A 17,610-nucleotide genomic window follows, 5' to 3' on the forward strand; every position below is an offset into this window, starting at 1 on the left:
ACAACATCAGACAAGAACAGATTCACATGGAGGCTAGAGCAGATGGTGACTAGAATCAAGGAGACCAAAAACCCAGGATGTTATTTCAACAATCTAGGCCAGAGAGACTGAGGACTTAAATTAGAGTAGCATCAGAGGAATGGATAACAGAGACAGGATATATGAGATATTCAGGAATTAGATGTTTGGGGACCTGCTGACTGATTATATGCTTAATGCCTCAGCAAAGTACTTCTGTTTTTAAGATTTCATATTATGATTTATATGCATATGCTCATGATTTAGTGCAGGAGATAAAAAACTATATTTCATGAAGAAAGGTATATAATACAGGGAATTAGGTGCTTACAAAAGGTCAAAGAGCTGAAAGACCAGGAACTAGGAGGTTGCTGCAGGACTGGTGAGGTCACACCACTAAAGGTACTATCCAGAGGGCAGGAAACTGCTTCTATCACCACCAATGCCTCCAACATACAAACTGGGGGGCTAAAAGGTGGAACATGGAGTTCAGCTGATGTAAGCACACCTATTGGAATACATTTGCCCATCAACATTGTCACGAAAATTTAGCTTTTGCTTCCCTTTGCCTTCTGAGCCTAGATGTCTATCTCACTGGCAAAACTAATTGCATCCAATGCCTAACTGCAAGAGAGTCTTAGAAATGTGGTTTTTAGCTTTCCAATTCTTGTAATACATATAATATTAAATGAAAGCCAGTTCTGCCTTCTTATAAATTTAAAAAATATTCATACTGTTATCTAATAGTTAAAAACTCAGTGATTCGTCTCTTTGGCTGTATATTTTGGGATAATTCTTGCAGGAATTTAGATCCCTCCCCTGTAAGATAAGCAAATTGGATTAAGTAATTACTAATATCCCTTCAATATTTTACAAATCTCTTAATTTCCTGCATACACCTCAGTGTATTAAGAAATTAAGAGATTTGTAAAATGTCAGCTTTTCAAAGACAGAAAATATAATTTTCTGAAGGGGTTAGAAACGTTTCCATCAGCATCATGGGGAGGAGGAGTGCAAGCATAAGGCAATAAAGGAGAAAAGCCTCATGCTTCCCTTCCAGGACCTCAGGCTTCCCCTAGCTGCAGGCTCAGCTGAAGGTAATACCGAAAAGATTATAGCTGAAAGTAAAGTCCAAGGTTTTGATTATCACATATGATGGGATCTATTTTCTGGATTGAGACTGTGTTTGTGATTTAATGAGATCACAGAAAGGCCTGTTACTCAAAAATGATCAGGAAAATCAGACCTTGTGGATCTCCTGCTTCCCACTGCGTTCTCATAGCTTGGCAGTGTCTTTAGAGCTATAAGAAGGTGGTATCCCAGGTACTTAATAAACTAAAAGATGAAGTCCCTGGAGTTATTTGATAGGCCAAAGTGAGCAAGATCATGAAACAAGGGGAGAACATTGTCCACAGTGTCTTGTTCTTCTTCCTCAGCGCCAGCAGTTCTCTACTGGAGAACCTTCTTCCGGCTGGCCCTGAGCACTATGGAGGACCCAGGAGGAAGAGATATGTTAAGGCCAGGGAGAAAGGTGATCATTTCCAGAGCTCCTCTACCCCCCCTCAACTGGGAATCTACCTCTTTGTGGCCTTTCCGTGTCTCCTTGTACTTAAAGTTCCATGCTTTTCCCTTATAGCTCAGGGCTCTCTAGGTCATACCACTGAGGCTTGCAGCCCCCAGTGGTTCACACTAGCCACTCCAAGAACAGGATTAAGAATAGATTGAGATTAATAAACATCTTCAGAATGCTGACAAGTATTTAAAAGTGCTTTTCACTTATTTTCTTCCCTTAACCTTGTGAGGCAGGTATTATTATCCTCAATATACTAATGAAAAACTGAACTGTTCAAATTTGCTAAGCCAGCAAAAATTGATGACTTGATGCTATGTTTTTTCCAATACCCTATAAACGGGAATAGTGAGAAGACATACTTTAGAGAATATGAAGAAGATACTCTTACTTTAGAGAGTATGGAAACTTCAGAGGTTTATTCAACAAGTATTAATCGAGCATTTACTGCATGCCAGGCATTGTTTGCAATATTACAGATACAGCAGCAACAAAAAAGGACAGAGTACCGTCTCCTAGGAAGCTAAGTTCTAGTGCAGACTCTGGGACATGGTATGTAAAATGCTTCAGACTGTGCCTCACAGTCAGGAAATGATGGGGGAAAATACCACTAAAAATAATCACTTTAGAATGTGCATTCACTGGGTGCCAGGAACTAAGCTAAGCACTTTAGACACATTATGTTATTTGTTTTCAAAAGTACCTTATAAGGCAAATATTACTGTGGCCATTTTTCTGAAAAAAGACTGGGGCTTAGCAGGTTAACCTGGCACAATCATACAACTAAGATGTGGCGGGACTATGAAGATGTGCTGCCTCCCCTTAAGAGAAAGAAAAGAAAAGGAAAAGGAATTATTATGTACGAAATATTTAATAGGTATCAGTCACAGAATTAGGCCAGATAGATGGGAGGAAGACACATACATTGTTAACTATGCTACAGTTTTGACCATGATTCACATAGTAACAAAGGCTTAAAAGGGGCTATTTAAACCTAGAAAAGTGAGAAATTTACTCTGTGGGAGGGGACTGGAGGAAGATGTGCATTTGCATCAGTGTTTGAGAAAGGACTTGAAGAATGAAGAAAAATATGTGGTTTGAAATGGGGGGAAAGTGTTGTCAGCTACAGGGACCATGGGAGCAAGAGCACATACCCAAGAGAGTGCACACAGAGAGTTGGGCAGAGTGCAGAATGCAAACCATGAGGTGGGGTATATGACAAATAAAAACTGTATATATTTAAGGCACAAAACATGGTATATATATATATATCCCCATTGTGAAATGATAATCAAGCTATTTAACATATTTGTCACCTCACTTAGTTACCATTATTTTTGAGTGAGAACGTTTAAGATCTACTCTTTTAGCAAATTTGAAGCATACAATACAGTATTTTAACCATAGTCACCATATTGTACATTACATCTCCAGAACATATTCATCCTGCATGACTGAAACTTTGTACCATTTGACCAAGATTACTCAATTTACCCCACCCTCAAGCCCCTGGCAAGCACCCTACTACTCTTTGCTTCTGTGAGTTTATCTTTTTTAGATTCTGCACGTAAGTAAGAATGATCAGTATTTGTCTTTCTGGGCCTAGGTTAATTTCACATAGCAAAATGTCTGTCAGGTTCATCCATATTGTTGCAACAAGATGTTTTCCATTTTTAAGCCTGAATAATATTCCACTGTAGTTAAGTGCCACATTTTCTTTATCCATTTGTTGATGAATGCTTAGGTTGATTCTATATTTTGGTCATTGTGAATAATTTTGCAGTGAACATGGGAGTGCAGACATGTCTTTGACTTACTGATTTCATGTCCTGTGGATATATACCCAGAAGTAGGATTGCAGAATCATATGGTAGTTCTATTCTACTTTTTTGAGGAACCTTCCCATAATGGCTATTCTAATTTACATTCCCATCAACAGCGTTCAAGGATTCCCTTTACTCCACATCCTCACCAACACTTGTTATCTTTCATCTTTTTGATAATAGCCATCCTAATAGGTGTGAGGTGATATCTCATTGTTTTGATTAGCATTTTCCTGATGATTAGTGATGTTGAGCATTTTTTCATATGTCCATTTTTTTGAGATATTTATTCAGGTCCTTTACCCATTTTAAAATCAGATTATTTGTTTCCTTGCTGTTGACATGTTTACATTTCTTATATATTTTGATATTAACCCCTTATCACATGTATGGTTTGCAAATCTTTTCTGTCATTCTATAGGTTGTCTCTTCACTATGTTGTTTCCTTTCCTGTATAGAAGCCTTTTATTTTGAAGCAATCACATTTGTCTCTTTTTGCTTTTGTTGCCTATGGTTTTGGGGTTATATCTGAAAAAATCATTGCCCAGACAAATCTCAAAAAGCTTTGTCTCTGTGTTTTTTTTTTTCAGTAGTTTTATAGTTTCATGTTTTATATACATGTTATACTTACAGTTTAAGTCTTTACTATATTTTGAGTTAATTTTTGCGTATTGTGTGAGCTAAGGGTCCAATTTCATTCTTTTGCATGTGGATATCCAGTTTTTTCCAACACCATTTATTGAAGAAAACTATCCTTTTCTCATTGTGTGTCCTTGGCACTTTTGTCAAAGATTAGTTGGTTGTATATGTGTGGGTAATTACTTGGCTCTCTATAGTGTTTCATTGGTCTGTGTCTGTTTTGGTGCCAGTACATTACTGTTTTGAATACTATAGCTTTGTAATATATTTTGAAATCAGGTAGTCTGATGATTCCAGCTTTGTTCTTTTCACTCAAGATTGCTTTGGCTATCTGGGATATTTTTGGTTCCATATAAATTTTAGGAATGTTTTTTCATATTTGTGTGAAAAATGCTATTTATATTTTGAAAGGGATTGCATTAAATATGTAAATTGCTTTGGATTATATGGACATTTTAACAATATTAATTCTTTCAATTAACACAAAGTATCTTTGCATTCTTTTTTGTCTTCTTCAATTTCCTTAAAGACTATAGTTTTAAATGTCCAGATTTTTCACCTTATTGGCTAATTGTATTCCTAAGTATTTTTTCTTTTTGATGCTATTGTAAATGGAATTTCTTTCTTAATTTCTTTTTTGGATAGTTTGTTGTTGGTGTATGGAAATGCAATCAATTTTTTAGTGTTGATTTTGTATCTTGCAACTTTACTGAATGTGTTTATTAGTTATAAAAGTTTTTGGTGAAGTCTTTAGGGCTTTCTATATAAAATATGATGTCAACTGCAAATAAAGGCAATTTACCATTTTCATTTCTGATTTGATTTTTTTTCTCTTGCTTGATTGTCTGGCTAGGACTTTCCATTCTACATTGAATAGAAGGGGTGAGAGTTAGCTTTCTTGTTTTGTTTCTGATCTTAAAAGAAAAGCTTTTAGCTTTTTACATTTTGCATGAAGTTAGCTGTAAGCTTATCATATATGGTCTTATTGTATTGAGGTACATTTGTTGTATATGTAATTGTTGAGAATTTTCATCTTGAAAGGATACTGAATTGTCAAACACCTTCTCTGCATCGATTGAGATTATCTTCTTTTTTGTCTTTCTTTTTGTGAATTTGATGTATCACATTTACTGATTTGCATATGTTAAACCTTCCTTCTATCCCAAGGATAAATCCCACTTGGTCATAATGTATAATCATTTTAATGTGTTGTAAACTCAGTTTGCTAGCATTTTGTTGAGGATTTTTGCATCTATGTTCATTAGGGATATTGGCCTAGAATTTTCTTTTCTTATAGTATCCTTGTCTGGTTTTGTTTTGAAAATAACACTGGCCTCATAAAATGAGTTTGATTTCCTCTGGTTCAATTTTTCGGAAGAGTTTAAGAAGGATTGATATTATTTATTTGAATGTTTTCTAGAATTTAGCTATGAAGTCATCTTTTCCTGGGCTTTTTTTCTTTATTTTCTTTATTTATTTTTTATTTTTGAGACTGGGTCTAGCTCTGTTGCCTAGGCTGCAGTTCAGTGAGGCTATCTCTGCTCACCACAACCTCCACATCCCTGGCTCAAGCTATTCCTCCCACCTCAGCCTCCTGAGTAGCTGGCACTACCGGTGCACTCCACCTAACCTGGCTAATTTTGTATTTTTTTGTAGAGATGGGGTTTTACCATGTTTCCCAGGCTGGTCTCAAACTCCTGGGCTCAAGCAATCCACCTACCTCAGACTCCCAAAGTGCTGGGATTACAGGCATGAGCCACCATGTCCAGCCTGGTCCTGGGCTTTTCTTTATTGGAAGATTTTAAATTACTACTTAAATTTTTTTGTTTATCTGTTCAGGCTTTTTATTTCTTCTTGACTCAATTTTGCGTTGTTTTATGTTTCTAGGAATTCATATATTTCCTCTAGGTTATTCAATTTGTTGGTATATAATTGTCCATAATAGTCCCCTATCATCTTTTTTGTTTCTGAGGCATCTGTTATAATGTCTCTTCTTTCATTTATTTTAAAATGTAGGCATTTATCACTGTAAGCTTTGCTCTTAGAACTGCTTTTGCTGCATCTCTCAGTTTTGGTATTTTTTTTTTTCTCTCAAGATATTTTAAAATGTTCTTTTTGATTTCTTCTTTGTCCCAGTCATTGTTCAGGAGAATGACTGAATAATGTAAATTTACATGTATTTGTAAATTTTCCAAAGTTCTTTCTGTCATCGATTGCTGATTTAATACCATGTGGTCAGTAAAGATACTTGATATGATTTCAGTATTCTTAAATTTGTTAAGACTTGTTCTGTAGCCTAACATATTATCTATCCTGGAGAATAGTCTATGTGCACTTGAGACAAATGTGGGCTCATAGGTGAAAGGGATTCATTTCCAGATAAGTCGTTGGACTTGAGACTCGGAACTTGGGACTTTTCAGTTAATACTAGAATGAGTTAAGACTTTGGGGACTATTGGAAGGGATAATTATATTTTGCAATGTGAGAAGGACATGAGATTTGGGGGCTAGGGGTGGAATGATGTACTTTGGGTGTTTGTGCCCTCCAAATCTTAAGTTGAAATGTAATCCCCAATATTGGAAGTGGGGCCTGGTGGGAGATGTTTGGATCATGGGGCCATATTGCTCATGAATGGCTTATTGCCATCCCCTTAGTGATGAGTAAGTTCTTGCTCTGGTAGTTCACTCAAGATCTGAGTGGCACCTCCTCTCTTTCTCTCTTGCTCCCCCTCTGGCTGCATAACATGCTTGCTTTCCTTCAGTTTCTGCCATGATTGCAAGTTTCCCAAGGCCCTTACCAAAGGCAGATGCTGGCACTATGCTTCCTGTACAACCTGAAGAACTGTGAGTGAAAAATAAAACCTCTTTTCTTTATAAATCACCCAGCATCAAGTATTCTTTTATAGGAATGCAAGAACAGACTAACATACCACATATAGTATTCTTGATTGGCATTTTATTTTTCTTTCAGCATGTTGAGTATATCATTCCATTTTTGCCTACAAAGTTTCTACTGAGAAATCTACTGATCATTTTATGAGTGTTCTCTTGTATGTGATGAATACTTTTTTCTTGGTGCCTTTAAAATTCTGTCTTTTGACTTTTATGAATTTGATTATGTGTCACAGTGAAGATCTCTTTATGTTTAATCTAACTGAATTCTTTGGGATTTATGGATTTGGATGTTTAGTTCCCTTTCTATATTTGGAAAGTCTGCTATCGTTTCTTTATATAAGCTTTCTATCTCTATTTCTTTGTTCTTTGTGGGGCTCCCATAATGCATATATTGGTTGACCTGATGGTTTCCCATTTGTCTTGTAGACTTTCTTTACTATCTGTCATTCTTTTTTCTGTTTCTCTCACTGGGTAATTTCAACTGATCTGTCTTAAAGTTTGCTGATTTTTTTTTCCTGCTTGATCAAGTCTGCTGTTGAAGTTCTCTGTTGAATCTTTCAGTTCTGTAATTGTGTTTTTCAGCTCCAGATTTTTTTGTGTGTGTTTTTTGAATGGTTTCTCTTTGTTAAACTTATCATTTCGTTTGTGTATTTTTCCCCTGATTTCATTTAGTTGCCTATCCGTGTTCTATTTTAGCTCACTGGACTTCTTTAAGGCAATTATTTTAAATTCTTTTTCGGGAAGTTTGTAGATCTTCATTTCTTCAGTGTTGGTTTACTGGTGCTTTATTCTGTTCCTTTGGTGGTGTCACATTTCCCAGATTATTTGTAATCTTGTGGTCTTGAACTGCTGTCTGCAGATTTTAAAAAGTAGGGACCTCTTTAGTTGTTAGAGACAGGTTTTGGCAGGGAGATCCCTTTACAGTCAGACTTGGCAGTCTGACATGCAAGGTCCATGACAGGTTTGCTATTGAAGTCCTCAGGTGAGCTGGCTTGGTGCCTAAGTTAGCAGATGAACAGGTCTGATGCCTAGGTTCACAGAGGTTAACTTGATGCATAGGTCCATGGGAAAGACTTGGAGCCTGGGTCCAATGGGCTTGGCCTGAAACTGCAGCCATGTGGACAGTCCTGGTGCTTGCATCCACAGGGGCCAGCATGGCTCTGTGGTCCGCTGGGGTAGGCTTAGTGACTGTCCATGGGGGTGCGCTTGAAGCTTATGTCTACAGGAGCTATCCTGGCATTGGGGGCAGTTCTTAGGCCCAAGTCCACAGGGGCTGGCCTGGTACTGGGGTGGGCCTAAAACCTGGGTTCTCAGTGGTCAGTCTGGTTTCTGGGGCCATGAGGGCTGCTGACCTTAAATCTCAGGCAGGCCTGGAAAACTGGGTTCGCAGGAGTTATCCTGCAGCCTAGGACTATTAGATATGGCCTGACACCTGGTTAAGCCTGGAGCCTGGGTCTGTGAGGACTCACCTGGCACTGGGGTTTAGTAGGACAGGCTTGGTAATAGGGTCCAGAGCAAAGTTGCATACTCATTTTCTTCTCCTTACTTAAATGGAGGGCATCTGTCTCCATACTGTGTTGCCTAGGCTTGGGGGAGAGGTGATGCAGGTAGTGTGAAACTATCCCTCCTATCCTCTTCTATGTGTTTTTTCTTATTTCTGTGCCCCATTCAGGTGCTGTAATCTCTCACCTGGATTCCTTAGGTCTTGTGCAGGTATTTTTGTTGTGGATGGTTATTAAAATTGATATTACTGTGAGAGAATGAGCACTGAAAATTCCCATTCCACCAGCTGACATTCTGTAGTGTTTTCTTATTAACAACACGGAAAAGTGATTAAATTCATCTGCCAGGGGATTTTAGGCTCTCTGTTACCTTGGGATTTGGAACAGACTTTATTTCTTACCACAGGAATGCTAAGAGCCATTCTTCCTTTGTTTTGAATATAATATGCTATGTTTATCTTTTCAAGCAAGTCTATGTCAAATACACTTTTTGGTTATTACTACTGGTTGCAAAACACATTCTCTACATTCGTTGTGTTATGGGAACAGCTTCAGGTTTGGATCCACTTAAATCTTTCTTTTGACATGGTCAAGGGGAGGAGTGAAGGAAGGCAGTGAATTAGATCCTGAGAAGTTTTCCAAGTTTGAGATTAGGTTAATCACCATAAAAAGAAGATATTTTATTTTATTTCCTCAAATGGCATTACTGTTTAATCAAAACATTCCCATATTCAGAATCCCCTATTGTCATTCAAGTCTGACTTCCTGGACTGACATTCAATTCAGTTACATTTATTCACTAACTAATCATTTATTTTCACACACACATACACACACACATACATGCATGATGTATTATATTCTAGGTCCAGTTCTAAGCACTGGGGATTCAGCAGTGAACAAGTTCAACAACTAGCTATTGAGAAGTCAGAGGCAATATGGAAATAAATGAAACACTGTTCCAGCATTCATTGATTTTTTTCTAATATGTATGTATTTGTGTATGGAGAAGGATGACAATGAAGAGGGGAGATATTAAGGAGATCTTATAGGGATAACTGTAGTACAGGGCAAAATATAAGTGACACCAAAAAGCATCTAAGTTGCTGTAGAGATTCTAAGGAGAGAGAAAAACACATATATAGAGAGTAAATTAAGAAAGCCTCAAAGGAGGAGGATTTAAACCCATTTGAGATGGGTTTAAAGAAGGCTTCCTGATTAAGTTACTTTCTCTCAACTTCGAACATGTTCTTTTACGCTGTGCTTTATGTTGCTGGGGCTGGGACTTTGCAAACCTCATTCCCCTTTGCTCCTTCTTGGTTGCTTCCTGTTCCTGTTAGTATTGTTGCAGAAAAAGCTCTTCACCTCTGCAGCCATGCTGGTGCTGTAGCTAGTTCCGATTTATAGTTGTTCCCAAACTCCTAGAACAAGTTTCTTCGCATGACTTCAGGGAGAGCAACACCAGCCAGCTGGCACCCTCTTCAGAGATGAGATTCCAGCTCCGCAAGTTCCTCCTAAGCCTCTAAGTTTTAATAATTCCGACCTGTTTCTGTTTTCTCTTCATGCATAGGAGAGGCAACTGCTTCTGTAGAAACTATCTGTGTGACACTCTGAGTTCTCTTTTTGCCTTTAAGACTCTCTGATACCTTGCTAATGCTTTTAAATATTTGTATTAGTCCATTTTCACACTGCTGATAAAGACATACCAGAGACTGGGCAATTTACAAAAGAAAGAGCTTTATTGGACTTACAGTTCCACGTGTCTGAGAAGGCCTCAAAATCATGGCAGAAGGTGAAAGGCACATCTCTCATGGCAGCAGACAAGAGAAGAGAGCTTGTGCAGGGAAGCTCCCCTATTTAAAACCATCAGATCTCATGAAACTTATTCACTATCACAAGAACAGCACAGGAAATACCTGCTTCCATGATTCAGTTACCTCACACTGGGTCCTGCCCACAACACATGGGAATTCAAGATGAGATTTGGGTGGGGACACAGCAAAACTATATCAATATTCTCTATGTTGAAACTATTGATAAGGTTTCTCTTTCCTGAAAGCACCCTGATACAGAAGTTGGTGCCGGGAATGGTCCAAGAAAATGGACACTAAAAAATAAGATATTGGGATTGGTTTGGTCATGTCCTTGGACTTGAATGCAGTGCTGACCTCCTTAAAAATTGTGAATTGTGATACAGTAATCCATGCAAGCAATGGCATCACAATTAACCACATTATCACCTGTATTTGATTGTGAGGAAGTACCTACTGAAGCAAGTCCCTTGGTGGGGCAGGGTGGGGGTGGGGCAGACGACAAGTAGCTGCTACATTTACCTGCATGATGACAGTAATGACCACAAGATCAAGGGTAGGGATGGTAACTTCTGAGTGCACTGAAGCACTTAAGAAATAAGATGACAGGCACAGGTTTTTCAACTCTCGGCTCAAGTCATGCCAGACAGCCAGAGTGCTCCTGTGGTAGATTTAAAATAATATTTTATTTCTTGCAACAAATGTTCAACTTGTCTGAAAATCAGAACAAATTTTAATTTTGCAGGTTTCAGAATGACAACTTATGCTGAATACCCAGCCTCAGCAAGTCTTTTAATGAAGCTGAGAATCTCAAACCTTCGAATCATTTTGAGCTTCTCTTTCTAGTGGAAGCAGCCCACCATCCCAAGTCTGAGGATGTTGAAAAATCCTGTAATAACCTCACTGGTGGCAATTGCTTTGCAAAAGGATAGCTATTCTCAAGATGTACCCCAATCCAGCCTTTACTGCCATTAGATTCATGACTAGAGTTAGATCTCAGCATGCTCCTGGGAACAGGTACAAAGTCTGACCCCAAAGGAAAGAATTTAGATTTAAGATGGGTTTGAAAAACACCTGGATTTCAGGCATTTTTCTATGGTTATATATACATTTCATGTATAACCATAAATATATACATGAAGGTGGGTTTATTCAGGGAGAAAACTCTAAATAGTATAGTTTGTCTGGAACATAGTTACAAATAAGACTGGAAAAGTAGCTTTAGTCATATTGGGAGGCCCCTTGCATGAGATTTAAGTGGGGAGAAAGAAGAACCAGTAAATAATTGTATGCAAGTGTAATGTGTTTTAGAAGCTCACTTTAGGAAGATGAATCTGGCAACAGTATACAGGATAAACTAAGACAGGGAAACTAAAGTCTAGCTGGCCAGTTAGAGGCCTATTCCAACAGACTAAGAAATTATGATAGCTGGGAGTGGGGTGGTATGTTCCATGTACTTGGGAGGCTCATATGGGAGGACTGCTTGAGCCCAGGATTCCAGGCCAGCCTAGACAATGTAACAAAAACCTGCCTCTAAAAAAACCAAAACAAAACATGAACAAAAAATTAAAAATAAAACACCAGGCAGCAAAAGCAAAATAGACAAATAATACTGTATCAAAATTAAAAAAAATGATAGCCAGATCTAATTTGCAACAGTGGGAAATATAAGATGGAAAGAGGCAAAAGACATGTAGAAAGTAGACTTTATAGAACCTATCCTTAGATTGCAAGTGGGGATTCAAGCCAGGGGAAGAGAGAATGAGGCTGAAATATTGAGTCTGGGTATGGTAGCATAAAAATGACAGACAGATAGAGAAGAAATGAAATGAATTGGTTGAAGGCACAGTGGGGTGGGAACAAGCATTGAAGATGCCAAAAAGGAGCATTCTGCTGATTTAGAATGAGATCTTACTGTGATAAAATAGAAGGAATTGCAGCTGGATTTCTGCACTAGAGATTAGGAAAATACAGAACTTCAGAATATTGATAAATTGACTAGAAATCCATCAGGTTTGAGGCTGATACACTGTAAGCAATATAGTTTCAGTAGCTTAAGAAAAAGTACACCTGGGACTCAAAGGGAGTTGGTAACCATTGGCCTCACATGTTTCCTGGGTCACTTTGGTTTACAACCAGAGGACTGGACTAGATAACTTTTAAGGCCATTTGTTTTCTATTATTCTATGTCATGATATGTTCTTCTCTATTAATTTTAATTTTAATTTTTTTTTGAGACAGAGTCTTGCTCTGTTGCCAGGCTGGAGTGCAGTGGCACGATCTCGGCACACTGCAACCTCTGCCTCCCATGTTCAAGCAATTCTCCTGCCTTAGCCAACCGAATAGCTGGGACTACAGGCGCCTGCCACCACACCTGGCTAGTTTTTGTATTTTTAATAGAGATAAGCTTTTACCATGTCGGCCAGGATGGTCTTGATCTCTTGACCTCATGATCCGCCTGTCTTAGCCTCCCAAAGTGCTGGGATTATAGGCGTGAGCCACCGTGTTTGGCCTGTGTATTTTAAAATAGACTATTTTCCCCTGATAGAATGTGACTTTCTTAAAAGTGGGATTATTTTAATATAATTTCATGTTAAATCTCCAGGTCCTAGAATATAGCCTAGTACATAACTAGTACAAAAACTGTTGGTAGAAAGCATGAATTCTGTTTGCCCTTTACTATTATCATTTTTACGGAAACTTTTGCACTGGAAAACATGATAATTATTCTGGAGCTGAAAAACTGTGCTATGATTTGGATATACTTTGCTTGGCCCTGTCAAGTCTCAGGTTGACCTTTGATCCCAATGTTGGAGGTGGGTCCTGGTGGGAGGTATTTGGATCTTGAGGGTGGACCTCTCATGAACTACCTGGTGTCATCCTCACAGGAATGAGTTCTCACTCTTAGTTCTGTGAGAATTGGTTGTTAAAAAGAGTCTGATGCCTCCTCCTGTCTCTACTGCTTCCTGCCTTACCATGTAATTTCTGCACACATCAGTTCCCCTTTCCCTTCCATCATGAGTGGAAGCAGCCTGAGGCCCTCATCAGAAGCAGATGCTGGTGCAGTGCTTTTGTACAGCCTGCAGAACCATGAGCCAAAGAAACCTTTTTTTTCTTTATAAATTATCCAGCCTCAGATATTCCTTTATAGCAGCACATATGGGCTGAGACACCGTGGCACTGGAAAGCTATTTGCAGTAGAGCAGCAGTCTAAAAATAAGCAGATCATGTGACCCCCACTATTATCTATCTGTTTTATGTTCCACAGGAAGAAAACTGCTTGAAAACAGGTTGGGGGAACAACATAAAACACCGACAGGAGTTGTGTTATCTGACAGGATGCAAATGACAAAATTACACAGTGAAATTTAGATAACCATTTGCCATCATCTTGCTGGAAAATTTTCAAAAGTTTAACATTTGTCTTTGAAGGCTCTGAGCTGAAATTCATAGCTCAGAGCCCCTCTTTAATTTACTCAAGCTTGGGAGAGGAGGATTAATAATTGCCAGTTTTGCCTTCACACAGAAGCACATTTTCCCCTAAACACAAAGAAAATTCAGTCTGCTGAGTTTGCTGTTCTGATCACTAAGCCAATCCAAACCAAGGCGGAAGGTGAACAGTGGTCAGCTGCAGGGCCTGGAATTAGTTTTCCTTTGGTAATATTGGTATCTGGTATAAACTCTGCACCTGTTCCCTCACCAATCCTTTGGTAATATTGGTATCTGGTATAAACTCTGCACCTGTTCCCTCACCAATCCTTTGGTAAATCCTACTGGGCTGGCTCCTTCTGGTGGTCATGAGAAGTTGCAGATCTCCAACTACAGGGACCATAATTGACCAATGGACCCAAACTACAGGGAGCATAATTGACTAATGGACCCAAGCTGCTCATTGAATGCTGCCTTTGAACTGAGGCTGTACTTGTTCAGGCTATTCCCAGCCAATGACTGAATATGGCAGAGATACCTAGGCAGGCCTCTTCCTTATAGACACAGGGCTCTTTTGATGCCCAACTTTGTTCAGGCATTCCCCTACAGCTTTGCCAAACCATTCCTAGACTGCTTGGCAGTCTGGAATGTTTTCACCCAACTCTCCTCCCCTCACTTCTTTGCTTGGGGTCATATTTGCATCCCTGTCTGACAGCTCTCCCTGTCTTTTCTAGCTCCTTTCCTATTATCTTTCACAGGTATTCTCCTGATCAATTCCTTGCATGTTTAGTTGTATGTTGTCATATACTCCTTGGAGGACCGTTCTTAGAGAATACACCCATGCTCTATGACTTGACTTATTGGAGACTTATTCTGATCTCCAGGCCACTTGATTGGGACTCTGGTATTCTGTCTGGTTCTTAGGAGTATCCCTTACCTGTAATTAGGGGCTAAATCTTTTCTTCATGTCATTTACTTCTGGCTGGAGTCTTATTCCACCAATGTGTGGGCTATCCAGAATGACATTGGTCTTCTGGAACCATTTGTAAGATTTTGACTCTTGTTACAATTGAGGAACTCATCTTGTCCTCATCGTAGCTATGACTGAGAAACCAAGAAACTCACTATCTTGTCCTCTTGGATGCCAGCTATAAATTGAATCAAGTTGGACACTGGAATTTTGACCACTTTCCACCTTTCTATGGTGGTCAGGTAAGTTGCATAAGCTTGTGATATGCATGATTTTGGACTTTGTTCCTTTTCACACTGGCCTACAGTTGAGGTACCAGATTCTCATACATCAATAATTAGAGTAATAATCACTTATATGAGATGTTGAAATGTACTCCCTTCAAGAAAGGTGACATTTTCAGCTGTTTTCTTAATGGGAAAACATTATTAGTGGGAGCAAATTACATATCCTTCAATGAGATTAGTGTGAAAGCAGAAGAAATGTGAAGGCAGTGGCTATTTGAGTGACGTGAAAATATTCTAAGTGGCACAAAAGCAGAAAGGGAAAGCTGGTAACTTCACAGTAAATCTCATTGCCTCCATGGTTTTTCCCAACATCAGCAAGTGCCTTTCTACAAACCTGTGGCATGAACTTAACAGAGAGAATTGAAATTTCTACTTGTTGGATAACTACACAGTTACACAACAAACAAGAGGCTATACATTTCCATATGGAGACTAATATTACAACTTAATCCTTTTGGAAATCAGAAATGGGCAATTATCCTAACCAACTTATGTTTCCAACTTAGAAAGCTTTCTATTTTCAGGGCTTTATTAATACTTAAATCTGGTAACCAAGCCTATGAAAAGAAGTTTTAAATACAGCAGGTATAAATGTCTGTAGGAAAAGGCTTGAGCAGTGTAGGTACCATCTCAGAATTATAAGAGGGTGGACAGAACTTCTTTTGTTAAATACTATTATCTTAACCCAAGAGAACTGTCAATAGAGAGCTGAGTTTCTGGATTATGGGTGCTTCCCTCCTATGTCTTAAGATTAGCCAGCAGCATGCAAGGAATTGGAAGCATGTCCTTACATGACACAGCAAGAAGGGTGACAATATCCTATTTGTGTTTGAAAAAGTTTACTCTTGCTGCTGCATACAAAATGGAATGTTAAGATGCAAGAATGGAATCAAGAAGGAGGCTCTTAGAATAATGGGTAAGAGTTAATGGTGACTTTGACCTGAATGGAGACTGTGGAAGTAGACAGAAGTGAGAACACTTGCTGATGCTGTAGGTAGGGGAATGGTGAGGTGTTATGGACTGACTTGTGTTACCCTCAAATCTATATATTGAAATTCTAACCCCTAGTACCTCAGAATGTTACTATATCTGAAGACAGCATTCTTAAAAAGGCTATTAAGTTAAAATGAGGTCATAGGGTGGTCCCTAATCCAATATAATAGGTTTCTTCATGAGAAGAGGAGATTTGGTCACAGGCATATACAGAAGAAGACTGTGTGAAGACACAGAAGAAGTTATCTACAGACCAACAAGAGAGGCTTCAGAAGAAACCAACATTGTTGACACCCTGATCTTGGATTTCTAGGCTCAGGAATTGTGAGAAAATAAATTTTTATTGTTTAAGCCACCCAGTCTGTGGTACTTTCTTATGGCATCCCTGCTAATGAATACAGGAGGCAGCTAAAGGAATTGAGGATTATGCCTAGTTTTGCGGCTTGCGACATGGGGTATTTAGAGGTCTCATTACCAGGACGAGTAAGATTGAGGAAAGAACGTGTTTGGGATCCACATGGGAATGTTGGTGGTGGGGAAACTGAGCGGTAAATGTAGTAGTTTATGTGTGGGATGCCTATGCACATGCAAGAAAAGATATCAAGGAGGCAGTGGTATGTGCAAATCTGGAAATCTTATAAATTCTTATGCAGATGATTTAAATAAATAAATTTGAACCCTGTCATCTATTCTCAATCCCTTCTGGATTTCAACCAAAAGGGCTGGCTATATGGGGCTAGCATCATATATCAATGTCAGTAAGTTAGATTGTCCATTACTTTGTATTGAATAGAACTATGTGCTGCGTGATTTCTGTGTCTCTAAAAGTCAACAGACCTTGGACAGACACAAAGGTTTAAATGTCACACTGAAAAACCACTCTAAATTTGGAGGCAGTTGCAACATTCTAAACAAATTTACTAGATTACATATCATGAGATATGGCTTTGGGTTCAAACTCTTCCCTTTTTAGATTAGTGTTCTTGGATCATAATCTCTGAGACTTAGATTTTTCATTCATTTTATAGTGAATCTCATTAGAGGTACTTTACTTGATTTAGGGTATTTTTGGCATTTTCAGGGTGAGTTTTTGTTGTTGCATGATTGAGGAGTTCTAGTTATTAGAAGCTCTGCGAAGTCCTGCAAAATGATTTGACACAAAGCCCTCTTGGATGTGTACTTACAGTTGCACAACTTGAAAATATTCTATACATTACAATTGGGGCTACAGTGACACACACACACACACACACATACACATTTAACACATTTGTGTATTAATTTTACTTCAAGACTGTAGATAAAGTGTTACAAAATTCTAGCTATTAAAAGAGGGCATTGCACCACTGACCTATAATATCTTTTTATTGCCTTTATTATTTTGAATGGACACATAATAATTGTACAGTTTATGGGGCACAGTGTGATATTTTGATGCATGTATATCATGAATAGTGATCAAATCAGGGTAACTAGCATATCCATCATCTCAACCATTTATCATTTCTTTGTACATGGATAAAGAAAATGTGGTGTATCCATTTGTCCATTGACAAACACTTAGGTTTGGCCATTGTGAATAGTACTGCAATAACCATGGGAGTGCTTTCATATTGCTTTCCTTTCAATATGATAGATATCTATCTATATCTATATCTATATCTATATACTCA

The sequence above is a fragment of the Hylobates moloch genome, unplaced genomic scaffold (genome assembly GCF_009828535.3).
Source record: "Hylobates moloch isolate HMO894 unplaced genomic scaffold, HMol_V3 SCAFFOLD_8, whole genome shotgun sequence".
NCBI classification, from domain to species: Eukaryota; Metazoa; Chordata; class Mammalia; order Primates; family Hylobatidae; genus Hylobates; species Hylobates moloch.